General features: G+C 41.4%; 1 non-coding gene across 1 annotated transcript; it reads left to right on the plus strand.

Annotated features, from left to right (window-relative positions):
* The first annotated feature begins 1,491 nt into the window (after positions 1-1,491).
* On the plus strand, positions 1,492-1,598 carry LOC121205268 (small nucleolar RNA R71). Its single transcript, XR_005900353.1, has one exon. It is a non-coding gene; the product is annotated as a small nucleolar RNA R71 (small nucleolar RNA).
* The last annotated feature ends 6,499 nt before the right edge of the window (positions 1,599-8,097 follow it).

Consider the following 8,097-nt stretch of genomic DNA (forward strand, 5'->3'; position numbering starts at 1 on the left):
AATTTTTGCAAAGTCATATTGTCAGTTTTAGTAGATTGGTGTGGACCATTACCTTCAATGTTCGATATGATGCCAGAATTATGAGCTTGAAGGGTGATCGTTTCGTCTCCCACACGAAGTGTTAGCTCACATGTGCCAACATCAATAATTGTTTTAGCAGTTGCTAAAAAGGGCCTCCCTAAAATCAAAGGGGTGTTATTATCCTTTTCTATGTCTAGAACAACGAAATCAACGGGGAATATGAACTTAGCTACTTTCACGAGTACATCTTCAATAATACCCCTAGGGAATCTTATAGCTTTATCTGCCAATTGAATGCTCATCCTAGTTTGTTTAGGTTTCCCAAGACCTAGTTGCTTAAACATTTTGTAAGGCATGACGTTAATACTAGCCCCTAAATCAGCTAATGCATGACTTATATCTAAACTACCAATTAAGCAAGGAATTGTAAAACTCCCTGGATCTTTCAATTTGTGAGGTAGCTTATTCTGTAGAATAGCTGAGCAGACTGCGTTTAGCTCCACATGCGACGCTTCATCCAACTTCCGCTTATTTACTAAAAGCTCTTTTAAAAATTTCATTGCATTTGGCATCTGCAAGAAAGCTTCAATAAACAGTAAGTTAATATGTAATTTTTTCAAAAGTTTGAGGAATTTACCGAATTGTTCATCTGAGCGGTCTTTCCTTGTCGCGTTTGGGTATGGGACACGAGGTCTATATTCTTCATTCATCATTTTGTTATGACTTACCTTACTTTTACCTTTGCTCACCACAGTTTCTTGCATCAATTCTGGCTCAGGCGCAATGGATCCTTCCTTATCTTGAGTACTAATTGCATTGAGGTGTTCCCTTGGGTTAGGTTCAGTATTACTTGATAAGCTACCTTGTGGTCGTTCGGAGATTAGTTTGGATAGCTGGCCTATCTGAGTTTCGAGTCCTTGGATCGATGCTTGTTGATTTTTAAGTGCTATCTCGGTATTTTGGAAATGGGTTTCTGACATTGATATGAATTTTGAGAGCATCTCCTCAAGGTTCGGTTTCTTCTCTTCTTGATAAGGTGACTATTGAAAACCCTGGGGATTTTGTGGCTTTTGATTCCATTGACCACCCCAGGAGAAATTTGGGTGGTTCCTCCAACCTGCATTATAAGTATTACTGTATGGGTTATTTTGAGATCTAAAGTTATTGTTACCCATATAGTTGACTTGTTCCTCTTTCGCTGTGGGATTAAAGGATTGATATTTTGTATGCACACCTCCTCCACTTGAGTCACACCTCATTACTAGATGTACGTTATAAACGCCGGCTATTTTTATTGGCTTAGTCCTCATGACTTGCCACTGATAGTTATTCAATGACATTTCTTCAATGAATTCATAAGCCTCTTCAGGTGTTTTGTTGTTGATGGTTTCGCCAGCAGTTGCGTCAACCATTTGCCAAGTCGAGGGATTCGAAACATTGTGGAATGTTTGTACTTGAAGCCAAAGCGGTAACCCATGGTAAGGGCACCTTCTCACTAAGTCCTTGTATCTCTCCCATGCATCGTAAAGTGTTTTTAAATCCATCTGCACAAAAGAAGAGATATCATTACGTAATTTAGCCGTTTTAGCCAGCGGAAAGTATTTTAGTAAAACTTTTTCGGTCATTTGTTCCCAAGTAGTGATAGACCCTCATGGTAACGAGTTCAACCACTGTTTAGCTTTGTTTCTCAGTGAAAAAGGGAACAACCGAAGGCGAATGGCATCATCAGAAATGCCATTAATTTTGAAAGTGTCACAAAACTCCAGAAAATTCGCCAAGTGAGTGTTGGGATCTTCATCCTGCAAACCATTAAACTGAACAAACTGTTGTATCATCTGAATTGTGTTAGGTTTTAGTTCAAAATTATTCGCAAAAATAGCAGGTCTAACTATACTTGACTCAATTCCTGTTAAAGAAGGTTTAGCATAGTCATACATAGTACGTGGAGCAGGATTTTGATTAGTCGCAATTGCAGGAGGTAGCTGATCGCCTTGGTTTTCAGCCATCTCTTCGGTTGGGGGTTGAGTATCGTCTTCTTGCTTGTTTTCTGTGTATCTTAAGCTGCGCCTTATTTTTCTTTGGTTTTTACGAACTGTGCGATCGATTTCTTCGTCAAAAAGTAATGATCCCGACGGGTTTCTTCTAGTCATAAACTATAAAAACCTGCCAAGAGAAAGAAAAAGTAAATTAATTAGTAATAAAAATAATAAAATTAAATTAAATTGCAATAAAAATAAATGACTAAAGTAATAAAAATTTAGCGTTCCTAATATTTTAGTTCCCCGGCGACAGCGCCAAAAACTTGATTGCGAGGTTTCGTGATAGGTTTCAAATATTTATAATTACTCATTCTTGAACTAACTATTATCGCAATGTAGGCAAGTGTACCTATCGAATAGTAGTATAGTTTTAGCAAGACCGGATTGTCGAACCCAAAGAAACTAAAAGTACTAGTAATGACTGTCTTTTTATTATCTAGCCTAAGAATAAAAGGGGTTTTATTTGTTTTAATTAACTAATTATCTAAAGTAGGAACGCACAGAGAAAAGAATTGGGGAATAGCTTTTGGGAAAATCGATTGACTTGAGACAATACCTAAGGAAAAATCCACCTAGACTTTACTTGTTATTCTGGCTCCGAATCGGACGATTTATTCATTCAACTCGTTCCGTAGAGATCCAAAATTATGTTATTATCTGTAACATCCTGATTTTTGGAATTATTCGCGATTTTCAATATTTTGTAAAGACTTTAAAATTTTGTATTTGGATGTGAAATTAATATTTTGGGTAGGTAAATGGGCTTATAAAAGGCCCATGTGTTGGCCAAAACCCGACTGAATTTTTTTGAATTTTGGACTTAAAAGGTTAGGGGTTCTGGCTAAGTGGCCTTAAGTGGAGTGATGGGTAAATTGCATCACAAAAAGAGCCTTGGTAAAGTGGCCAGGGTGACGCCACTAGGTTCCTAAAAAGGTGGCGTGTGGAGCTTTGAGGGAGGCATGGGATCGATTCCCTGTGTTGACAAATGGATGCATTTATTTTTAAGTGCAGGAGGGGTAGTGTTGGAGTCCAGGTGGATTCTGCTAAAGGAGAGTTTGGATTAGTCCAAACACTTGGATTAAGGGGTGATAAGGGGAGAGATTTAAGGGATTAGGAGAGAGGATAGGAGTTGGCCGAATATTGGGAATTGAAGGGGGAAAATCGGCAGAGGGTTTTGAGGTTAGTATTTCGGCACCTAGGGTATTGAGTGGTGCCGTCCTCTTCTGCTCAGACACCAAAAGGTTTTCTTTTCTCTCTTTTTCCTCTCTAGCCGAAACTACCACCTCCCCTATTCTTCTTTTTCTATTTTTTTCTTCTCCAAAACCATTCATCAAACCTGCTATTCATCAGCACCTTTGCCGAAGTCGCAAAAGCCGAAATCCTGTGATCACTATTTGTGCCGATTTCTTCAAAGCCAGGTCCTTCTATGTTCTTTTGTTTTTATTAATCCACGATTATCTTTTCTTAATCCTAGATACCTGACGGCAATTTTACTTCAAGGTTATAGTTCCATATTGTCATCTCCTTCATCACCCAAAAGCCGAAAAACCATAGATTTGGGAGCTTATAGCCGAAACTCCTTCAACCCTTGGATTCGGGTTTTACCATTGTTCTAAGGATAAATCTGCACTGGATTGCGTGGAAATCAAGTAGGAGTAAGGGGTAAGTACTTATCATCTCAGATCTGTTCTTATTTTACGATGTTAGGAAAAGCCGAAATCCCTAAAAATTAGGAAGGCTGTTGATTTGAGCATAAGGCTTAAAGGGATTGTAACTGATGTTTTATTTCTGTGATTAGAGTGTTCTTAAGCATTGAATCAAAATCGTTAATCATTGGAACAATCAGATTCGGAGCTAGCTATCGATTTTGGCAAAAAGGTAAGGGTTCAAAGGCTTTTAGGGATATGGTTCGATCATGGATAAGTAAGTTTTGGGGGTTTAGTGATTATGGTTTGTAAATAAGAACTATGCTAATAAATTGTAGGACATCGAAAGGGATCTCAGTAGCAGTCGTCGCGAATCAGGTGTGTACCGAGCACCCTTCCTTAGTTCAATTCGGCAAAAGTCGAAATGCCGAAATTCTGGCATTTCATAGGCTTGTGAGTATGTGAATGCTCTCAAGACATAGAGTAATTGTTAGATCTAGCACCGCAAAGTGGTAAGTAAGTTCGTGTGATGTTTTAATGTACTTCAGAAAAAGAGGGCCTCGATGGGCCAAAATTGGGCCCAATGGGCTTACGGACCAATATGGGTAAGAGATGGGCAAAGTAGCATGTTAGTTAGATGGTGGGACCAAAATTGCATAAAAGGGCTAAAAAATTACTGAAATAACGTGTGTAGTTGCGTAAGTACGAAATTACCCCTAAAGAGCATAATTACCGAAATACCCCCAAGGTTTAAATTGGCTAAACTACATGAGTGATTAATACTGTATTGTATATGATATGCTTTATTAATATCTGTTGCATGGGATTGGGGTAATTGATGGAGGAAGTATTGAAAATGGTTCATCCACGTACTGGAGGCTTTGCCCCAACTTGCTGATATTTGAGCAGCGTGGCTGCAACTGTGGAGTGTAGGCCTGGGTGGGTTGAGATATTCCCCACATGGAGTGTAGGGCTGGTACGGGACAGTGTAGCGGTTGGTGGGTTGAGTAGTCTCCCCAGATGGGTTTGCATGCATTACTACTATTGTTACTTATGTTACTGTACTGGGCCTATGGGCCACACTGTTATGTAAAAAGGGGCTAAGGCCTTGCTACTGTATTTTGAAAAAGGGCTTCGGTCCACTGTGTACTGTTATCTGAATAGGGCTTAGGCCCAATGGGCTTGAGCTGATTTGGGCTTTGGATGGGTTTCTGTATACACTGAGTTTCCCAAACTCACCCCTTTTTCCCTTCCATCCTTGCAGGTGAGCCCTAGTTGGTGGACTTGGAGCTGGGCGGGATTCAGAGTGGCCATGAAGATGGATTGCCGATTTTAAATAAGTTTAGCATTTAATTTGGATTATTTTTATTATGCTTAAAGTTGTAATAAGGCCGCTCTTTTTAATTAATTTTATTTTGGGGATTATTAAACTGGTTAGCACTAGGGTTCGTTTTATAAAAACTACTCGTTTTTAAAAGATCACGATGACGCACAAAGTTTTCGCAAAGTAAATGTTTTTCCAAGAAAATTAATATTTTAAGCAAACATTTTTCAACCTTAATCATTTTCTTAAGATGGATATAACCAAACAGTTTTCTCCAAATTATACGAGATGTTAGAGTGTGGCAATGGCGGTGTGCATGTCTAGGATTGGATCCGAAGGGAGCTTGGTACTTAAGCAGTCCGACAGACTCACCTCCTCTCCTTCCTAGTTTCCTACCTGGTGCACAGCTTCCATTCACTTTAACCTACTTTTAAAAGTGTCTTTTACAACACCAACTAAGTTTTTCCGAACTAAGTAATACGGAATGTTTTGAACGCTTCGATGTGGCGCATCAAATCAGGTCATAACGTCCAGGCCGGGTTTGGGGTGTTACATTTAGTGGTATCAGAGCCTGGTTGCAACAACTCGGCTATAAATCGAGTCCGAAAATCTTTTAAAAAAAAGAGTTTTTTTCTATAAGTTTTTCAAAGATGTTCAAAGTTTTTCTATTGAACGAGGTTAAATCAATAGTTTTAAAATGAAAGTGTTTTCAAATGAAATCTTTTTATTTTTGGTAAACAAGAACAGGGATTTTTTTTACTGATAAGGAAGTGGCACACTGAATCCCCGGCACCAAGTCTGTAAGTGTTCTTTTTCTGCTTTAAATATTTGCGGAACTGGACTGGAAATAATACTGTAGATAGTACTGAGCCTTAGAGATAGTGCTATTGATAATATGATATTAGGGCTACAAACCTGAGACTGTAGCTAAATTGTGATTGCGCAAAAATAACTCTGAAACTCTAACTGTTCATCAGACATTCTGTAATAAACAGTGAAACTAGTAAACTAATTCATAATCAGATAAATCGTTATGAGTACAAGGGCTACTCGGGGAAGAGGCCATGGTCGAGGCCGAGGTAGCACTCAAGTCAGATCTGCATCATCTGAACACATGCCAGCTGGTGAGGTACGTCCATCACCGGTTAATGAAAAGGGGCCGTATGACCGGGCCGCAGGGGATGACGCTTTGTCTCAGGCCATGTTGAGGGTTTTGGAAAGGGTGGCCGGAGCTAACGTCATGCCCATGAATAGGGGGTCCATTTCTGAACGAATTCGGGCCAACGGAGCTGAGATTTTTAGGGGCGTATCTGGAGTGGCCCCAAATGTGGCTGAGTACTGGTTGGAAGCCACAGAGCGGATCATGGATGACCTGGACTGCTCAGTAGAACAGAAGTTGAAAGGGGCGGTGTCGTTGCTGCGGAATGAAGCGTATCAGTGGTGGATTACTGTGAGAGAGGGTACCCCAGCTGAGAGGGTAACATGGGAGCTGTTCAAACAGACCTTTAAGGCAAAATATGTTGGAGCTAGCTATGTGGATGCACGCAGAAAGGAGTTCTTGAATCTGACTCAGGGAAATAAGACCATTGCTGAATATGAGGCGGAGTTTCTACGATTGAGTCGGTATGCTAATGGCATCGTTTCCACTGAATACGAGCGCAGCGTTCGTTTTGAGGATGGTCTCAGAGATGAGTTAAGGGTGCTCATAGCTCCGCAGAAAGAGCGAGATTTCGCTGCACTGGTAGAGAATGCTAAGATAGCCGAGGAGGTGAAACAAACTGAATGAAAGAATCGTGATAGGGATCAGAATCGGTTCAGGAGGGATGCTGGACCAGCAGGTGCTGCAAATCGAAATGTTAAGAGAGCTAGGATGGAGGAACCGGCTCGAGTAGTTCCGGTGAACACAGGTAGACCGCAAGCATGTGGGGATTGCGGCAAAACGCATCAAGGAGAGTGCTGGAAGCGTTCTGGGGCTTGTCTTCGTTGTGGGTCTAAGGAGCATAGGATTAAGGATTGTCCTAGGAGGGCCACTCAGGCTCAGGTGGCCGAACAAGGGGCTGTGCGACCGGCTCAACCTGTAAGGGATGGACCGCCGCTGCCAAGAGGTCGTGGACAAGGTCGCGGAGGTAATGGCCGTGGACGTGGGGCACCCGGCAAGGGTATTGGTAACGCGAATGCTCGTCAGCCAGCTTTGGTGTATGCTGCTCGTCGCCGCGAGGAGGGTGACGCACCTGATGTCATAACTGGTACAGTTTTTATCTATGGTGTACCTTATACTGCTCTGATTGATGTGGGATCAACCCATTCATATGTGGCATATAACATTTCTGGGGTACTGGGCGTGCACTTCGAGGAGACTGTATGTGGAGTGTCTGTGATAAGTCCTTTAGGTCATTCGGTTAAGGTAGAGAAACTCTTCAAGGAGGTGCCTCTGGAGATTCAAGGCAGGGTTTTCTGTGGGGATTTGATAGAGTTACCGCTTGAAGAATTCGATTTGATACTAGGGATGGATTGGTTGACCAAGCATAAGGCAACTTTAGATTGTGCAGCTAAGAGGATGGTGTTAAGGACTGTCAATGATGAAGAGGTAATGATTATTGGAGAACGAAGGGATTACTTATCCAATGTAGTATCTGTGTTGAGGGCCGAGAAACTGATGCGCAAGGGGTGCGAGGCATATCTGGCTTCGGTAAGCCAAGCTGAAACAGAGGATCTGACCGTGGAGACCATCAGAACTGTTAGGGAATTCTGGGATGTTTTTCCGGAAGAGCTTCCTGGATTACCTCCGAATCGGGAAGTTGAGTTTGGAATCGATTTGTTGCCTGGAATAGCTCCAGTATCTATTGCACCCTATAGGATGGCACCGAAGGAGTTAGTGGAACTGAAAGCTCAAATTCAAGAGTTGTTAGATAGAGGCTTTATTAGGCCTAGTGTGTCTCCTTGGGGAGCACCGGTCCTGTTTGTGAAGAAAAAGGACGGAACGATGCACATGTGCATCGATTATCGTCAGTTGAACAAACTGACGATTAAGAATAAGTATCCACTACCAAGGATTGATGATCTGTTT

This window comes from Gossypium hirsutum, chromosome A08, assembly GCF_007990345.1.
Source record: "Gossypium hirsutum isolate 1008001.06 chromosome A08, Gossypium_hirsutum_v2.1, whole genome shotgun sequence".
Lineage (NCBI taxonomy): Eukaryota > Viridiplantae > Streptophyta > Magnoliopsida > Malvales > Malvaceae > Gossypium > Gossypium hirsutum.